The following is a 21,055-nucleotide window of genomic DNA, read 5'->3' as shown; positions in this document are numbered from 1 at the left end:
GTATGTGACCTATAAACATGTATCAGTTATAATCTTTATCATTCATTGTGGTTTTCCAATATGTCTGTAAAATAAATGTTGGTTATTTGTAATTTTTGCATTAGTTGTCCAGAAAAAAAGAAAAATTTGGTTTGGCAACCCCAGTAGGGGGCAGCGCTAACACTTTGGGGTCACAAAAGGGGCACTATTTGGGGAAATGTAATGAGTTCTTGGGTGACACATTTGCTTTGTGGGAGCAGAAAGAAGTACTATTTTGGGGCACACAGGGCATATAATTGCTTTTGGGGGCATTATTCCCCGTACCATTTTGGGAAGGCACAAAAGGGCGCATTCGTACTATAGCAGACACATTGCAACTACTTTTTGAGTGCATTTGTCTATCTTTTAAGTTTTTTTTTTACTTTTTTCCTTTCCTTTTTTGTTGCAGTCTCCAAGGTCCACATTAATCAGTGTTCTAATGGATATGAGTATATTTAGAAGTAAACTTGTTCTGGAATTAATGTCTATTCATTTTATTTCCACTTCGTTTATTGGTGTTTTTATTATTTATATTTTAGCATGATGTTCCTATTTATTTCTGGGTTTATTGCCCTTTTAATTATAGTTAGGCTAAATTCACACGGGTGAGAATCTGGCGCATGTTTTCTGCATTGCGAGACGCACAAAGCTCGCACGAATAAGAACTCCATTTTTGAACAGTGTTATACACATGATCAATTTTTATTTTTCCTATGCAGCGATGCTGCAAGGTTAAAAAATGCAGCATGTCCTATCTTTTCATGTTCTCTCAGAAGGCATCGCCCATTGTTTTCAACGGGACAGTGAAACACATCGTATGGCACTTGCATGCTGTGCGAGGTGCATGTGAGTGTCATGTGATATTTCCTATTGAAATCAATGCGAAACACTTGGGATCCTCTTACATGCGTGAAACATGCGCCTGCGGATTGCTATTTCACAGACGTGATGTAAGGAAGAGTTTTTGCATAAAAAATGCCTTGCATTGGCATAAAAATGCACTTGTCCGAGTGAATGTAGCTTTACACTGTAATCAATTTTGAGACTGGTTCAAGAAAGGAGACAATAAAATCTGCATATGTAAATGTAGCAAGTGGGAATTGGGGATCAGGTTGGGTTCATGACGGCTATGTACTCTGACTCCTGTTCGGTATGCTACAAATAAATGTAATAATGGTGGATAATAGTAGTGTCGCGGCTTTTCGGTCATGACAACGTCGTGGCATGGTGGCTTTTAAACAGGCTATAACCTGTTGCCTGGTTAAGCAGGTAAAGGGTTAATGGATTATGTGCAGAATCAGATGTTGCTGTCTGCCTTGCTCCATGGCTTCATGATGGATTAGCCATGCCTGAGAGTAGGGTGGAGGTGTGGTTCTCTATTCACCCTGCCATTCTTTCAGGTGCAGAATAGCTATTTATTTTCTGCCCTCCTGGTTATCAGTGCAGCTTATTTTCATACACAGTGGAGTACGTGGAGTTGGAGCTTTACTGTGCCGGGTGTTCTGCAACTTGCAGATAAGTGGCTGCTGGGTCCTTTCCAGTTGTTTTGTTGTTTGTCTATTCTGTTTTAGCTTTGCGTGTCAGTATGCCTCTCCAGGGGATCTCATGGGGACATTTAGGCCCCAGAAAGAAGACTGCTGTGCTGTCTTTATAGAGACAATGTCCCCACTAGAGGTAGGGACCTGTCACCTTCCCAGCTAAGTTAGGGCCACGCTTCCTTCTTCCCCTGGAGTTGGTGCCACCGTCCCGCATCTCAGTGTTTATGGTTTTTCTACCATTTCGTACGTTCCCTGTTACCGTGCAGGGTGTGGACGTGCACAAAGCAACCTGAAAGTTACACAATAGCATTGAGTCAGGGTGGAACCCTGGGTCTCACCCAAACTGGAGATCATTCAAAATTATTCTCCACAGACTAACCATTTGGATCCTCATTAATGATCCAGTATTACATAGTACCTGTTTTTTTTGTTTTTCAAATTAACCTGATATGGACAAGTTTGCTATAAAATGAAGGGGGTATTATTAACTTTTTCTTTTTCAGACTAGTTTACTTATACGATTAAACATTGCTACATAACCTCGTAAAACATTTCCATTAAATATTTCTATTTCTAGGTTATAGACTAAGGGGAGCTACTCTTCCAACACGATGATCCAAGGCAGTGTGGAGCTTGGTGGTGAGTCTATGACAGTGGTAGATGGCTGGACCTCAGCAGCGGGCTCAGAAGCAGGCTCCTGCTTAACCCATTCCTGGGCTGTAGCAGCTGCAATAGTGGGCACCGCGGGGATCCTGAAGTGATCAGGGAAAAACTTTTGGATCATCCCCAAAGAATCACTGTGGATCCTGGGGGCAATAGCCTGCGGCTCCTTCTCCAATTGCCGTTATGTTCTCTTTAGTGCAGCTCAATAGGTCAGGTGTGATCACCACAAATTCCTTGCCCCGACTACGTTCTTCCTGTGGAGTTTTGGTGCCAAACAGCAAAGTATCCTCTATAGTATAACTCTATGGTGGAGCTGTGGTGCAGTAAAATTTAGAAAAACAGTTTCTAAGTGGCATTATAGGAGGAACATTACAGAAACACAGCAAATAGTCTTTCATCATCTATCAAAAAAAGTTCTCTTTTGCAATTTCACAAAGTCCTTCATATAATGAAAGTTTAACCCTTCAGAGGCTGTAATAAAAGCAAAGCCCTTCTTTTTAAGCACAGATGATTTGATTATGTTCTCTTTTTAAGGCACAAAGGCCACAATCCTGTTCGTGATGCCAAAATATGTAGTGAGCAGGGATTCGGTATTGGTTTGCGGATTAGCTTGGGTTCACAGTGACTATGTACTCTGACTCCCATATGCAATGTTACAAATAAACGTAATGGTGGATGATGGTGGTTGTAGTTCATGATGCCAGTTTGTAGTAGGGCAACTTGGTAGTTGCACTCCCACCTGGTAATGCTACAAACAAAATTTATGGTTGATGGGTGTTGTAGTCCCTGTTCCTGGAGGACAGTGTATGTTCTGTAGTATGTTATGTTGTGCAGATGTTTCCTAATAAAAAGGAGCTCTAGGAATTGGCATAATTAAGGGGGAACAAGTAAAACTCCCTTTTATTGCAGTTCCTGGAAAACAAGTTAAAGTTTAATACAAAAAGAACGTTCGTTTGGCTCACCTACTCAAACAGGACCTCAAGCTGCCTGATGCAGATCCTCCACGGAGCTCAGACTTAAAGGGGTTGTCCAGCCCCGCATGGTGAAATTTTTTTTTAATATAATACTGCTTTCTTTTTTACTAAAAATTGTAAAACATAGCATACATGTGAATATCTTGCTTAAAATGGCAGGAATATCAGGTATAATGTTTGTTTCTTACTTTGTTATCTGATGTTGAAAGTAGCTTTCAAAGATGCCACCTTTGTGCTGCAATCCCACAATGCCCTGCGCCCTCCCCCTCAGTGTGCATGCTTCCGGTGACAGCAGGACACACTGAACAGAAAAGCAGTGTCTCCTGACCCTGCCCATCGCTTGCCCAGACCCCGCCCATCTCCATTGAACTAAACTCCAGTCTCTACTGGCCCCGCCTAAGCCCCACCCACCTCTATTGAACTGAATGGTCAACATTGCTATGAATGGGCATGTTGACCATTTAAGTTTATTACCACGTTTCTGACCACACCCAAACTGCACCCGAAAACTGCACCCAAACCCCCGCAACAGCATCAGCAGCAGCAATAGTGCCCCCCCCAATAGCATCCCCAGCAGCGACAGTAGCCCCCCAATAGCATCCCCAGCAGCGACAGTGGCCCCCCAATAGCATCCCCAGCAGCGACAGTGGCCCCCCAATAGCATCCCCAGCAGCGACAGTGGCCCCCCAATAGCATCCCCAGCAGCGACAGTGGCCCCCCAATAGCATCCCCAGCAGCGACAGTGGCCCCCCAATAGCATCCCCAGCAGCGACAGTGGCCCCCCAATAGCATCCCCAGCAGCGACAGTGGCCCTCCAATAGCATCCCCAGCAGCGACAGTGGCCCTCCAATAGCATCCCCAGCAGCGACAGTGGCCCTCCAATAGCATCCCCAGCAGTGACAGTGGCCCTCCAATAGCATCCCCAGCAGCAACAGTGGCCCCCCCAATAGCATCCCCAGCAGCAAAAGTGCCCCCCCAATAGTATCCCCAGGAGCAACAGTGCCCCCAATAGCATCCCTAGCCGCAGCAGTGCCCCCCCATTAACATCCCTAGCAGCAACAGTGCCCCCAATAGCATCCCTAGCCGCAGCAGTGCCCCACCAATAGATCCCCAGCAGTAGTAGTGACCCCCAAAAATTGCCCCAGCAGTAGTAGTGACCCCCAAAAATTGCCACAGAAGTAATCAGGACCCCCAATAATTGCCCCTGCAGTATTAATGACCCCCAATAGTTGCCACAGAAGTAATCAGGACCCCCGATAATTGCCCCAGTAGTAGTAGTGACCCCCAATAATTCCCTCTGCAGTAGTAGTGACTCCTAATTGCCCGAGTAGTATTATTGAGCCCCAATAATTGCACCAGCAGTAATAGTGACCCTCAATAATTGCCCCAGCAAAATAGTGACCCCCAATAATTACCCCAGCAGTAGCAATGACTCCCAATAGTTGCCCCAGCAGTGATAGTGACACCATCAGCCCCCCGACACTGCCCCAGTAGTAATAATGACATCAACCGCCCTCCGACACTGCCCTCAGTAGTAATAGTAACCCCATCCACCCCCCGAAAACTGCCGCCAGTAGTAAAGAGTGACACCACCTGCCCCCTGACATTGCCTCTAGTAGTAATAGTGAGACTGCCTGCCCCCGACATTGCCACCAGTAGCAATAGTGACACCACCCGCCCTCCGACACTGCCCCCAGTAGTAATACTTATCCTTCAGCTGAGGACAGTCGGCTAACGAGATGCTGATCTCAGGATTGGCTTCAGTGCGGACTTCTGAGTGAACTGCGCATGCGCGAAGAGATGCGCGTCCTCGAGAGCCAGCAAGCGCTAATGCGCCTGTGCAACAAGAAAAGAAGACTGGCTGGAGAATTTGTCATATTCAGGGATGATAGAATGTAAGCATAGGAAGGCGGGGGGAGGCACTACTGTAGGTAAGTATATCACTTCTGTATGGCTGATTTACAATGCACATTGTATATTACAAAGCGCATTGTAATGGCCATGCAGAAGTGCTTACATACACTTGTCACGGCGGGACAACCCCTGTAACCACTTCCCTCCACAGGACGTAAGGGTACACTATGGTAGCGGGGTACTTCCTGCAACTGGATGTACCCTTACGTCCTGTCATTAACGTGTCGCTGCGGCGACAATTGCGGCGACACAGTAGTGATGCTGCTGACATAGTAAGTAGTGGATTACAACTTGCGGGCTGGGGACCAATCATAGCGGTCTCTCCCCCACGATCGCTGTGATTGGTCAGTGAAGTGCTCACTGATCAATCACAGTGAGGCAGCCAAGTTTGTGCTGTTTACAGTATGGATTTTGTCTGCAAGCACAGCAGTGACTTTTCGGTGCTTGCAGAGAAAGCACCTTCCGTCAGATTTGTGAAAAATAGAGCGATCAGTAGTGTACTGAGTGAGTGATGTGTAGTGTAGTGTAGTGTAGTGTGTGATGTGTAGTGTAGTGTAGTGTAGTGTGTGATCTGTAGTGTAGTGTGTGATCTGTAGTGTAGTAAGTGATGTGTAGTGTAGTGAGTGATCTGTAGTGTAGTGAGTGATCTGTAGTGTAGTGTGTGATCAGCAGTGTAGTGTAGTGAGTGATGTGTAGTGTAGTGTAGTGAGTGATCTGTAGTGTAGTAAGTGATGTGTAGTGTAGTGTGTGATCAGTAGTGTAGTGTAGTGAGTGATCTGTAGTGTAGTGAGTGATGTGTAGTGTAGTAAGTGATGTGTAGTGTAGTGTGTGATCAGTAGTGTAGTGTAGTGAGTGATGTGTAGTGTAGTGAGTGATCAGTAGTGTAGTGTGTGATCAGTAGTGTAGTGTAGTGTGTGGTCAGCAGTGTAGTGTAGTGTAGTGAGTGATGTGTAGTGTAGTGAGTGATGTGTAGTGTAGTGTAGTGAGTGATGTGTAGTGTAGTGAGTGATCAGTAGTGTAGTGTAGTGAGTGATGTGTAGTGTAGTGAGTGATCAGTAGTGTAGTGTAGTGAGTGATGTGTAGTGTAGTGTGTGATCAGCAGTGTAGTGTAGTGTGTGATCAGCAGTGTAGTGTGTGATCAGCAGTGTAGTGAGTGAGTGATCTGTAGTGTAGTGAGTGACCTGTAGTGTGTGATTAGAAGTGTAGTGCAGTGAGTGAGTGATCAGTAGTGTAGTGTAGTGTGTGATCAGTAGTGTAGTAAGTGATGTGTAGTGTAGTGTGTGATCAGTAGTGTAGTGAGTGAGTGATCTGTAGTGTAGTGAGTGATCAGTAGTGTAGTGTAGTGAGTGACCTGTAGTGTGTGATCAGAAGTGTAGTGCAGTGAGTGATCGGTAGTTTAGTGTATTGTGTGATCAGTAGTGTAGTGAGTGATCAGTAGAGTAGTGTAGTGAGTTATCGGAAGTGTAATGTAGATCAGTAGTGTAGTGTGTGATTAGTAGTGTAGTGTAGCTGTGATCGATCAGTAGTGTAGTGAGTGATCAGTAGTGTAGTATGGTGTGTAATCAGAAGTGTAGCGTAGCAATGATCTCTAGTATAGTGTGGCATGTAGTGTCAGTGTATCCGTCAGTGTAAAAAAATACAAAAAAGGTTCTTGTTGTATTTCCATTTCATAGTCGCCCATCCCGTTATTAGTCAGTGTAGCGTGTAGTTAGTCAGTGTAGCGTGTAGTTAGTCAGTGTAGCGTGTAGTTAGTCAGTGTAGCGTGTAGTTAGTCAGTGTAGCATGTAGTTAGTCAGTGTAGCATGTAGTTAGTCAGTGTAGCGTGTAGTTAGTCAGTGTAGCGTGTAGTTAGTCAGTGTAGCGTGTAGTTAGTGTAGTGTGTAGTTAGTCAGTGTAGTGTGTAGTCCGTCAGTGTAAGAAAAAAACAACAACATGTGCTTAGTCAGGGCAGTGTGTGCTCAGTGCAGCATCGGCGTATCATTCAGTGTAAAAACAAAAAAAAACAAAAGTTCCTTCTGTGGTCTCCCCATCCCAGTGTCCTGTCCAATAAAAGTTTTTTTTGTGTGCCCAACAAATTTTTATATTACTATGGCCCACAGGAGGTTTATTGCAGAAGAAGCGTACGCACTGATTGCATCTGAGTCAGATTCAGATAGTGGGGATGACCCCACTTTTCTTGCATTATCTACCTACTCATCATTATCATCAAGCGAGTCTGAACTCCCTGTACCCCCGAGAAGGCGTCCAATGACTGCCACTGACCCCAATGTATCTGATGCTCACTGGAGTACCCCTGAAAATTTCAGACCCCCAGATCCCTGACTTTATTGGGAACTCAGATATTCAATTTAATACTGAAGGGCTCAGAGGGAGGGACTTTTTAAAGTTTTTTTTTCAGAAGACTTTATTGCCCACATTGTCACCCAAACCGATTTGTATGCCCAGTATTTTATACAAGAAAATCCCAATTCCAGCTATACAATACCCAATAAATGGAGCCCTGTGGATGCATTACATAAAAAAAAAAAAAAAAAAATGGGGGGGGGGGGCTTATATTAACTATGGGGCTTGTAAAGAAGCCAACCATCAGGGCGTACTGGAGTACAGATATTTTGTACCACACCCCATGGAATGTCAAGCACACGTTTTGAAAGTATCCTAACATTCTTGCATTATAATGATAACAGACAGTGCCCCCCCCCCCCCAGTGATCACCCAAATTATGATCGCTTATATGAAATCAGGCCCGTAATAGGGCATTTTAATTCCAAGGCATATACCCCAGAGATAAATATATCTGTAGACGAGTCCCGGGTACCTTTCAAAGGGAGGCTTAAATTCCACCAGTACCTGTCCAGGAAAGGGCACGGTATTGCGTGAAAATGTACAAGCTGTGCAAAAGCACATCGGGGTACACCCACAAGTTCTGCATTTATGAGGGGAAGGACACCAAAATTGAGCCCCCAGAATGTCTCCCCTCTCCCCGTGCTGGGAATAGCAGGAAACATTGTGTGGGAACTGGTGCAACCACTGCTAGACCAGGGTTACCATCTGTATCTGGATAACCTTTATACTAGTGTCCCCTTGTTTCAGAGCCTCGCTTCCAGAAGAACAGTGGCATGTGGCACTGTTCAAAAAAATCTGAAAAGCCTCCCTAAGACACTGCTTGGGCAAACCCTGAGAAGGGGTGACAGCTGGGCCCAATGCAGCAGCAATGTATTTTGTGTCAAATATGAGGACAAGAGGGATGTCCTTATATTAAGCACAATACACGGAAACAGTACGAGGTACCAGTACAGTGACCCCCCCCCCCCCAAGCCAGACTGTGTCCTTGATTTATAATAAGTACATAGGAGGGGTTGACCTATCAGACCAGGAACTGGAGCCGTATAATGCCATGCAGAAAAAACGGGTGTGGTACAAAAAACTGGCCATGCACCTAGTACAGATGGCACTGTATACTGCCTATGTTCTGTATCGGGATGCAGGCCAGAGGGGAACCTTCTTGGAATTTCAGGAGGAAGTCATCAAGGACCTGATATTTGGGGACCAGGAGGTGGGGAGCAGCCAAGTACTTCTGGAAGCAAGGCCATGCGGATTGTACCAGGGCAACACTTTTCCCAGTGAAATTCCCTACACTGGGAAGAAGAGAAGGACCCAAAAGAGGTGCAGAGTGTGCTATAAACGAGGAATAAGGAAAGGCACCATGCATCACTGTGAAACGTGCCCCACACAACCCGGCCTGTGTATAGCAAATTGTTTCAAGATCTACCACACATCTCTAAAGTTTTAATTTTATTATTGCCCTGATGTTTTACCGTGATGTACTCCGCACAACTTGTACATAAAGCCCCATGCCAAGTCCTTCCATTCTAAGCCCTGCACCCAAACAACAGTTTACATCCACATATGGGGCATTTCCGTACTCGGGAGCAATTGGGTAACTCATCATGGGGTACTTTTTCTCCTTCTGCCCCTTAAATAAAAATCTGAGCCTAAAGCTAACTATGACTGGAAAATAGTTAGCAACTCAAATTGTTAAAAAAAAATTCCTCAAACGCCTATGGGTTCAAAACGCTCACTACGCCCCTTGGTAAATTCCCTGAGGGGTCTAATTTCCAAAATAGGGTCAGCTCTTGGGGGTTTCCAATGTACATGTACCTGTAAGGAAAATACTAAAAGTATGATTATTTAGATTTTATTCAGCCATTTAAATTACAATTTTGAACCTTTGACCAGAATATACTGAGTAGGTGGCTAAACCAGCTCTATGTGCAAACCAGAAGAGATGTCAGCTCTTTTAATGTGCAAATTCTATTGACTTGGACACAAGGGTGAACTCAACATGATGGACATTTAAGATTACATTCTGGTCTAGGAAGAGGTGTAATTAAGTTTGTATTCAAACAACCTGGAGTCAATATTTATGACCATATGCCACTGTTTGATGTCCACTTCACAAAGGAATGTGCTGGTACCTTTTTGTTTAAAAAGCTTTGGTATGTAGTCCTATAGTAACCTGTTGGAATGAGAACTTGGTCAGCTGTACTAGAATAATATAAAAAGGTCCTATCTTCTAAAGTCAGAAGAAGAAGTAGCAGCTTTTGGAAGCTAGGAGCAGTAGTCTTGGAATCTTTGATGGAAGGATGAGAAGTTCTGACTAGTATGGACGCTTCAGAGAAAGAATGAGGATGTCATCTGTTGAACCCCTAGAAGTGAGGGGAACCTTTAATGATGGTAATATGTGATCTGTAACCTTTTAGTTAATAATTAGAGATGAGCGAGCACCAAAATGCTCGGGTGCTCATTACTCGAGACGAACTTTTCGACCAGGTGAGTATATATATATTTTTTATTTTTACACATTTCTGGATGAATTGCAGGGAAGGCCTTATATATTTAAGCTCTTCCCGACAATTCATCCCGCAATCGCTGGCAGCCCATTGCTTTCAATAGAGCCGGCTGTATTGCCGGCTCCATTGAATTCAATGGTCAGTGCTCGTTTAATCGAGACGAGTACCGCGTGGTGCTCGTCTCGAGTAACGAGCATCTCGAGCACCCTAATACTCGAACGAGCATCAAGCTCGGACGAGTATGCTCGCTCATCTCTATTAATAATGTGTAGCTAATGATGTAATGTAACTTGCTATCGTTATACTTTGTGATGTGACGTCTGCAACCTTTATGTTTTGTATATAAATATAATTTGTATATAGATAGGCTGCCTGCAGACGGATGGGAGAAGGGGGAATGTAGGAAGGCAGTCCCGAAAGTGGCCTTTAGGGGCTTGAGAGCAGGTTGTTTGAGGAAAGATTTGGCAGAGAAAGTGTTTAGCCTGCTGATTAATCAGGAAAACCACCTCCAGCCACACCCACACAGGAGAGAACTACCAGATCTGCTGACTTCTGGGTCCATGAGAGGTCCATTATGGTCCATTGGAGTCCAAGCACTGGAGGAACCAGGAGCCTGACAAGGGTGGACGGCCTTTAGACTGGCACCTTGATTGGGTACGAGGTGATGGACTTTTATGCTATGTGTTTGAGGCAGTAGTTCTGTATGATAGAGACAATGAACTCTGTTATTTAGCAGTCAAACAGCCAGAGACTTTCATATGTCCGTGTACACAGTGACTAACAGTGTGAAAATTGTGTTATAAATTCTATTAATTTGCCATAATAAAGGACAGATTTATTAATAATAATTATAAAGTTTATGTGTATAGCGCCAACATATTCCGCAGCGCTTACATAGACAGGGGGAATACAGGAAGACGAACAATACAAACATTACAGAACCACGGTTACATAGTAGTCAGTTGATGGAAACAATAGGGGTGAGGGTCCTGCTCCAATGAGCTTACATACTACAAGTAATGGGGTGATATAGAAGGTAAATATTGAGTTTATACCAATGGGGGCCTGGACGTGGTTTACTGGTACCTCTGATCTTTGTAGATTCCAACAATGCTCCTGGCTGCTGGTTTACATCAGTGTGTCACTTATGAGACCCAGAAATGCAGCGGATAGTTGTTGGCAGACCACCAAGGCCAGTGGCCACAAAGGGTAGCTGCAGGGGGGCCTGTAGCTATGCTCATGGGTATTTTGTGACTAGTTCTACAATCTCAGCATTTACTGACTACAGGCAGCCATCATCTGATCTAGAGTGCGGTTCTCTGCTACCAATAGTAAGAGAAAGTACGAAAGCAGAAGGCCAGAATCGGTATTGGTGTCAGTCAGATGGGTCCTGCTAAGCTGAAAATCAAAACGTCCAGCTCACGAAAAATGGAGTAAAAATAACAAGTCCTTTCGTTTCTTAAAGTTCCATTAGTTTTGGGCCAACTCCTGTGGATCACAAACATTCATGGAAGATATTGACCAAAATACGCAAGTGTGAAAAAGGATTTTTTTTTCTTGTGGTATCATAATCATGGCTTATCAAAGTGAAAGTGCTTGACTTGCAGTATCATACCCATCTGCATGGGCAATTTGTAGGGTTTGGCAGATACTGCGGTGAAGGATCCCCTGCTCTTTGTTGTAATGATGACCTTGCCACCAAATGTTAAAGGGCTTTACTAGCACTTCTTTACATCTTTATTAAAGCTTCGGATTCTGCTTGATCCCTTTTTAACAGAATTAACTGATTCCCTTAATTTTACTAGAATCTGTCAGGTTTCTGCTTTACTTCTCCATTTACTTGGTGAAAAACTACTGAGAACAAAGCCTCATACTGGGCTGTGTTCATGATAGAATGCAATGCCTGCTGGCTCTTTAGCTGTACATCATTTATTACGCATCTAACTTCCTGTACTGCAGGTAACCCACTTGGCTTGTGGAACGCGTACAAGGTGTGGTGCACTAGCAAGTGACAACTATGTTGTTGTCAAAATTACTTAACTTTGCTAAGTATATCTATCCGGATGTCCTCCTGTTACTGAACAATCAGGCTGGGTTCACAGGGAACAGATTTGCCGCAGATTTTCCATGCGGACCCTCTGCAATGAAAATCCATCGTATTTGTAGTAGCTGCAAAGTGGATGAGATTTTAAAAATCTAATCCACATGCTGTGAAAAAATCCACACAAAGCTCATGCACAAACAGACATGCAGTACGGATTTAATTCAGCAGCGTGTCAATTGTATCATCCTTCACCTCTTCTCAACAAGGGGGCGAATTCTGCACAAAAATCGGCAATAAAATCTGCTTCATATCCACACCAAATAGTGCAGGTTTTGAGGTTGAGTTTCTGCTACTGATCTGCTGCAGAATATCCTCTGCGGTCATTCCGCATCATACCCACCTCAAGTAAATGTAGACTTAAGATGGATTCACACGGGTGTATATCGGCTAGGTTTTCACGCCTGGCCTTTATATGCTGCTACTCTGATGCATTGGTTTACAATGTAGCAGTGCACAGGCGGCGTATTTCCGTGGCGGAAAAGCACCCGACCGGACAAAATAGCGCATTTCAGCTGTGCGCTTTTACGCCGACGGCTGTATAGACTCCTATGGGAGCCTATGACAGCTGTCAGAGAAGGGAGGTGGGAGGGAGTTTAGCAGCATGACTGCTAAACTCTCACCCCCTTCCCTGCTCCTTGCCGCCCCTTGATGGCTGTTTGCAATGGGATAGGACAGGGCGGAGATAAGCTCCTCCTCCCTTGCCCCCTCCCTTGGCTGGCTGCGACAAGAGGCGGAGAGGTGGCGGGAGGTTTGCACACCAGCTCCTGCCATATCCCACCTTCTTCCGTTGCAGAGAGCCGACATTGCGGGCTTGGCGTATCTGCACCAGGCTCGGGCCACCTGATTGGACGCACAAGCGTCAGCTTTGTGTGCCCGTTGCCACGTTTTTACGGTGCCGGTGGGCACACATAAAAACGCCAATGGATGTGTGAATAAGCCTTTAGGGTCACTTCATACAGCGTAGTCGCGCCTTCTATACACAGAGAATAGAACCCAGTGATTTCAATTGCATTACTGTTCTTTGCACACGCAGCATGCTCTATTTTTTGTGTTTATCAAAGGTCCCCATAAAAGTCTATGGGAGGTGTGCAAATGCACACTCAATAGCCGCACAATTAGCACAATATGCTATGCAATTCTACAGGAAATATAACACATCTGGAACTTATTCGACTAAACAGCCTTTAAAATCATGGTGCCCAAGTGAATTGGCCTGGCGAGCTCAATTATATGCGCATCGTTCACGGCACATTTTTGCACATACGCTCGTGTAAAGGGGCCCTTAGTGTTTTTTCAATATTCAAGAACAACTAGTAATGTAGATGTCTTGGGCCTCATTCAGATTAGTGTTTTCTTGCAGCTATTAGCTGCGAGAAAACACCGCCGGAAAATCGCGACCATCTAAAGCATTGGATTCTAATGCCTTCATTTACATGGGGTGATTTTAAGACATGAGGAAAAAAATTGCAACTGAAAATTGCCAAATCGCCGGCGATTTTCAGCCGCAGCGTCAATAGATAGGTCATGAAATCACATGAAGCTCCCACAGGTTCCTATGGGAGCTAAAAAAAAAAGGGACGTGGAGTTTACCTGGGTCCGGCGCTCGTTGAAGAAGACAGCTGGCTGTATTTAGATATTTAGGCTAAATAGAGCCATTTTGCCGACCGCCACTGCAGCGTGCTTTTCACGTGACGCGGCTGTGTGAATGAAGGAGAAAAAAAACGACTTCCTTTTGGAATCGGATCATGGAAATGCAGCGTTGCTGTGATTTTTGACGTAATGCGACCTGAGAGAAAACACATTGCTCATCTGAAAGAGGCCATAAGGTGAGGCTAGGGAGGATAGAAACTTCCCATACAGAAGAACTAAATGTTCAGCACCAAAAGTTTTTAGTTGGCATTGAGGTGCAATATATTGTGTAATCTTTTTCCGTATTTACATTTTTCATTCTTGTTAGGACATGAAACTCTTGAATCACGTGTCATTTGTGATATACTGTTTCCAATATAAAGTTTTGATTGGGATCCGGGTGCTGAGAGACTCACCGTTTACTGAAACAAAGTATCAGAAGCACTCGGCAAGCTGCTGCCTCTCCTCACCAGCTGAAGATGAGCTAATAGACTTTCTATCAGCCTGTCTTCATCTGGGAAGCAGAGGCAGCACTTGGATGAGCGCTTCTTCAGCTTCACTTCACGCTGACCATCCCCCCCCCCCCCCCCTTTTTTTTCAATTAAAGACCATGAATTGAAAAAAAAAACCAAGTAGTAGTTAATATGGTAACTAAAGTTTCATTGCACTTTTCTTTTGTAATACTAAGGACCTATGGATGTTTGCCTTTTGGAACCTCTATCACTGTCCCAACTGCAAACACTCAGCTTTTTCCCACATTTTAGTACTGAGATTTTACAAAGGATTGATGGACCCATACAGAGATTCATAGGAGTTGCCAGCACAGTGTTTATTAGATTTATTAGTGGTAATCGCAAGACTTGATACCCCTCAGACGTTTAGCAAAGTCAATTACATTTCATACAGCGGTCCCTTGACTTATGATATTAATTGGTTTCTGGATGGCTATTGTATGTTAAAAACGCCACACAATAGAAAATGAAAATTTAGTTATAAAGCCCCCCAAAATGTCAACCAAAATTACTAGAAAATGAAGATAAAAGAAAATTAATCAGATTAATCAGATAAGTGTTAATGAAAGAGTAAATCAATAAATGAAAAAGTCATGATTATCTGCTGGAAGAGGTAAATAATTTTTGGTGACTGGAGCTTCTTCAGAGTCGTGTACAGAACACACGGTGTACTGGAAAATAACATGAAGCCGTCCTCACTTGGTGTCCAAAGGAGCAATCCAATCTGGCAGAGTGCAGTACAGGACATGTAGTACCGCACCATACTGCAGAATGGTGCTGCTACTAGACAGCCCATCAGTGCCTGCACTTCAGTAATACCGATGTTTCACCATTGAAATGCCTGTGCTGATTAGACTTTCCAGCAAAAGTGTAAGTGCCGCAGGTCCAGACAGTGTGTGATACGGAATATTGAATCCGGTTTTAAGTTACAGTGACCCAGGAAAGACCATTGTATGTGGAAAATATTATATCCTGAGGCCATTGCATCTTGAGGAATCACTGTATATCAGATTGGTTGGAGATAAGTGAATGTCGGCTCCAGGAAGGTAGGTATAAAACTATTTTTTTTTATGTTTTACTTTTGGACTAACACCTGTAAATACAGGTCAAACAATGCATGGTGATTGATATAGGACATAAATGATTCCTGTGGACTGCCAGTGAAAGGGCAAATACACTGTCAGTGTACACTCAGTATATTGATTGGTAAACGTGTCTTATTATATTGTTTCATCATTAAAACACTCAATGAAAATAATCCGTTACAGGTTCATAGTTAATAATTACTAATAATTATTTTAATCACAATAAATACAAAGTATATATATATATATATATATATATATATATATATATATATACTGTATTAGTGACCCTAGTCTGCATTTCATTTTTTTCACCAAAAGATGTCATCATAAACAGGAATAAATGTGCAGTAAAAACTTTAGTCTTCTATTCATTCTATTAACAATCATCATAATAATAAATCCTTCAGACTGAATATGCCAATGCAATGTATCAAACTAGTAACAACCACTAGTCCGTTCGCATGTATGTATGTATATGTGTTTGTGTGTGTGCTTTTCATGCTCCACCTCTGGTAATGTCATCACTCCACTCCTGTTAACGTCATCGCAGAGCTGTGTCTGTGACAGGCATGTCACGTAGCAGAGCTGTGTCTGATGCACATGTCATGTAGCAGAGCTGTATTTGTGACGTGCATGTCATGTAGCAGAGCAGTGTCTGTGACACCATGTCATGTAGCAGAGCAGTGTCTGTGACTCGCATCTCATGCAGCAGAGCTGTCTTTGTGACTCGCAAGTCATGCAGCAGAGCTGTGTCTGTGATGTGCATGTAATGTTGCAGAGCTGTGTCTGTGACACTCATGTCATGTAGCAGAGCAGTGTCCGTGACATGCATGTCATGTAGCAGAGCCGTGTCTTTGACTCGCAAGTCATGCAGCAGAGCTGGGTCTGTGATGTGCATGTCATGTTGCAGAGCAGTGTCTGTGACGCGCATGTCATGTAGCAAAGCAGGGTCTGTGACATGCATGTCATGCTGCAGAGCTGTGTCTGTGATGCGCATGTCACGTAGCAGAGCTGTGTCAGATGCACGTCATGTAGAAGAGTTGTATTTGTCACGTGCATGTCATGTAGCAGAGCTGTGTCTGTGACACTCATGTCGTGCAGCAGAGCAGTGTCCGTGACATGCATGTCATGTAGCATAGCTGTGTCTATGACGTGCATGTCATGCAGCATAGCCGTGTCTGTGACTCGCAAGTCATGCAGCAGAGCTGGGTCTGTGATGTGCATGTCATGTTGCAGAGCAGTGTCCGTGACATGCATGTCATGTAGCATAGCTGTGTCTTTGACGTGCATGTCATGCAGCAGAGCCGTGTCTGTGACTCGCAAGTCATGCAGCAGAGCTGGGTCTGTGATGTGCATGTCATGTTGCAGAGCAGTGTCTGTGACGCGCATGTCATGTAGCAAAGCAGGGTCTGTGACATGCATGTCATGCAGCAGAGCTGTGTCAGATGCATATGTCATGTAGCAGAGTTGTATTTGTGACGTGCATGTCATGTAGCAGAGCAGTGTCTGTGACACCATGTCATGTAGCACAGCAGTGTCTGTGACTCACATGTCATGCAGCAGAGCCATGTCTGTGACTCACAAGTCATGCAGCAGAACTGTGTCTGTGATGTGCATGTCATGTTGCAGAGCTGTGTCTGTGACACGCATGTCATGTAGCAAAGCAGTGTCTGTGACATGCATGTCATGTAGCAGAGCTGTGTCTGTGATGCATATGTCATGTAGTAGAGCTGTGTCTATGGTGCACATGTCATGTAGCAGAGCTGTGTCTGTGATGCGCATGTTGTGTAACAGAGTAGTTTCTGTGACTTGCATGTTATGCATCAGAGCTGTGTCTGTGACTAGCATGTCATGTAGCAGAGTTGTGTCTGTGATGCATATGTCATGTAGTAGAGCTGTGTCTGTGGTGCACATGTCATGTAGCAAAGCTGTGTCTGTGATGCGCAGGTTGTGTAACAGAGCAGTGTCTGTGACTTGCATGTCATGCATCAGAGCTGTGTCTGTGACTAGCATGTCATGTAGCAGAGCTGTGTCTGTGATGCGCATGTTGTGTAACAGAGCAGTGTCTGTGACTTGTATGTCATGTAGCAGAGCAGTGTCTGTGACACCATGTCATGTAGCACAGCAGTGTCTGTGACTCACATGTCATGCAGCAGAGCTGTCTCTGTGACTGGCAAGTCATGCAGCAGAGCTGTGTCTGTGATGTGCATGTAATGTTGCAGAGCTGTGTCTGTGACACTCATGTCATGTAGCAGAGCTGTGTCTGTGACACTCATGTCATGTAGCAGAGCTGTGTCTGTGACACTCATGTCATGTAGCAGAGCTGTGTCTGTGACACTCATGTCATGTAGCAGAGCTGTGTCTGTGACACTCATGTCATGTAGCAGAGCTGTGTCTGTGACACTCATGTGATGTAGCAGAGCTGTGTCTGTGACACTCATGTCATGTAGCAGAGCTGTGTCTGTGACACTCATGTCATGTAGCAGAGCAGTGTCCGTGACATGCATGTCATGTAGCATAGCTGTGTCTATGACGTGCATGTCATGCAGCAGAGCCGTGTCTGTGACTCACAAGTCATGCAGCAGAGCAGGTCTGTAACGCGCATGTCATGTAGCAAAGCAGGGTCTGTGACATGCATGTCATGCATCAGAGCTGTGTCTGTGACTAGCATGTCATGTAGCAGAGCTGTGTCTGTGATGCATATGTCATGTAGTAGAGCTGTGTCTGTGGTGCACATGTCATGTAGCAAAGCTGTGTCTGTGATGCGCATGTTGTGTAACAGAGCAGTGTCTGTGACTTGTATGTCATGCAGCAAAGCTGTGTCTGTGACTCGCATGTCATGCAGCAGAGCTGTGTCTGTGATGTGCATGTCATGTAGCAGAGCAGTGTCTGTGACACACGGCATGTAGCATAGCAGTGTCTGTGATGTGCATAACATGTAGCAGAGCTGTGTCTGTGATGCATATGTCATGCAGCAGAGCTGTGTCTGTGACGCGCATGTCATGCAGTAGAGCTGTGTCTGTAACGCGCATGTCATGTAGGAGAGCTGTGTCTGTGACGCGCATGTCATGTAGCAGAGCTGTGTCACGCATGCCACGCAGCAGAGCTGTGTCTGTGACATGCAGGTCATGTAGCAGAGTAGTGTCCGTGAAGTGCATGTCATGTAGCATAGCCGTGTCTGTGACGCGTATTTCATGTAGCATAACTGTGTCTGTGACGCACATTTCATGTAGCAGAGCTGTGTCTGTGACACTCATGTCATGTCGGAGAGCTGTGTCTGTGACACGCATGTCATGTAGCATAGCTGTGTCTGTGATGCGCATGTCATATAGCAGAGCTGTGTCACACATGTCATGCAGCAGAGCAGTGTCTGTGACACGCATGTCATGTAGCAAAGCAGTGTCCGTGACACGCATGTCATGTAGCATAGCTGTGTCTGTGACGCGCATGTCATGTAGCAGAGCTGTGTCTGGGACACTCATGTCATGTAGCAGAGCTGTGTCTGTGACACTCATGTCATGTAGCATAGCTGTGTCTGTGACGCGCATGTCATGTAGCATAGCTGTGTCTGTGAAGCGCATGCCATGTAGCAGAGCTGTGCCTGTGGCTCACATGCCTTGTAGCAGAGCTGTGTCTGTGGCGCACATGCCTTGTACCAGAGCTGTGTCTGTGACACTCATGTCATGTAGAAGAGCTGTGTCTGTGATGCGCATGTCATGTAGCAGAGCTGTGTCACACATGTCACGCAGCAGAGCTGTGTCTGTGACACGCATGTCATGTAGCATAGCTGTATCTGTGACGCACATGTCATGTAACAGAGCTGTGTCTGCTTCCAATACTACAGTGTGAATGGATTTTTCTGCTTCCTGCAGAAATCAGCTCAGTGCCCAAGCCAGAGAAACGCTGACTGCCAGGTTCCCTGACAATGGATTTTCGCCAATCTATTATTGATGACCTCGTCTGAGGATAGACAATCAATAGTTTATGACTGGACAACTCCTTTAATTGCAGCTAGCATGGAAGCTGGGCAGCCGGGGAGGGTTCTCCACCTGGCTGCCTCCATTTACTGAACTGAATGACTACTGTTTACACTGAATGGTTTGTCATTTCGTTTTCTGCATGCAGAAAATGAAAGACTAAACAACTCGCGTTGAGTCTCTGCATGCATTTACATGGGACGATTATCGTTGAAATTCCTGCGGGAGCAGGAACAACTCTGAACGATATTCCCGTGTAATTGGGGAACTGTGCCATAAATCACATATCGGAATGCAACTTGGTAAGATGGTAAAATATATTTAAAATATTTCCATTAGTTTTGGACAGAAATTGATTAAGACCTTCACAATTGGGCAGCATAGACATCTAATCCTGTTACATTGAAAACTACCAGACGTTGCAATACTAACCTATTTGCATGTATGCCTCTGTAAATTACTGGGCGCTAAAATGATTGAAGGAGCCCTTTATACATGTGTGGGCAAGTTTCACATCTGGTTGGAGATTCCATCGCAGATCCGGTTGAAAATACCGGATGAGAAAGCACTACATGCAGCACATTTTCTTTTGTCCAAAAGCCGGGCAGCTGAGCGGACTCCATCATAGTCAATGGGGTTCAACTGGTACTGTTTGGGTCTGTCAAAAAAGACAGAACCATTCAGCTGCAGGGACTCCCCTTTCCTGTTCCCCAATGATGCAAGAAAGCAGAATCCATGCTGCAACTGTGAAACCACCCTTAGGGCGCCCACCCACTGGCGATTTTTTTTCCATTGCGTTTTGCGTTTTTTCTCAAGAGCAATTAGTTTTGAATGTACTCCTGTCCACTGGCGTTTTTGTTTCAGTCCGTTGCAATTTTTAACATAGGAACTGTCAGTTGCATATGTGTCCTTATTTTTCTCTTAATGCACCCATGAATGTCAATGTAAATTAACGCAAAAAGCCACGAAAATGCCGCGAAAACGCCGCAAAAAACGCGCCAAAAACGTGACGAAAACGCTGCGTTTTTCATGCACGAAAATCGCAAACGCCAGTGGGAGGGCGGGGCGGGCGGGGCGCCCACCCACTATCGTTTTTTTTTCCCTGCGAAATTCGCAGCATTTTTTTTCTGCAGGGGTCTATGGGACGTAATGTTAAAATCGCGATCGCGCAAAATCGCAATTTACCTTAGGGAGCATATGCAATAAGGATATCATTTCTAAATACTTTTTCTGGTCTTTTTTTATTTCCACTCTCTACTTCTGCTTTTCTCTAGTTTTCCTTGTTTGCTTTTGTTCATCTTTCTCCTAGATTTTAATGCCTGTAATTTATCTAAAAGGGGTTTTCCAGGGAAATACTATTGATGACCTATCATCAGCATAGTCATCAATAGTTAATCGGCCGGGGTCCGCCGCTCGGGGCCCCGACTGAACAGCTGAGCAGGCACAGGCTGTCAGCGCCACAATAACACAGAGGTCGGAGCAGAAGCCTCTGCACTGAACTCCGTGTAGTGGCCGGCGCTTGTAACTGCACGCACGGCTCTCATTGATTCCACTCCGACCTCTGTGTATTTGTGGCACTGACAGCATACGCCTGCTCAGCTGATCAGTCAGGGTCCCAAGCGACAAATTCCGGATGATCCACTATTGATGACCTATCCTGAGGGTCATCAATAATATTTTACTGGAAAACCCCTTTAAGATAATTAACTTTTATGGATAAATTATACATTACAGTGGCATATTAAGTCTGAAGGATTCACTATTATGATGATTGGTGATAGGATG

The sequence above is a fragment of the Eleutherodactylus coqui genome, chromosome 1 (genome assembly GCF_035609145.1).
Source record: "Eleutherodactylus coqui strain aEleCoq1 chromosome 1, aEleCoq1.hap1, whole genome shotgun sequence".
NCBI classification, from domain to species: Eukaryota; Metazoa; Chordata; class Amphibia; order Anura; family Eleutherodactylidae; genus Eleutherodactylus; species Eleutherodactylus coqui.
Note: the sequence above shows the minus strand (reverse complement) of the source record.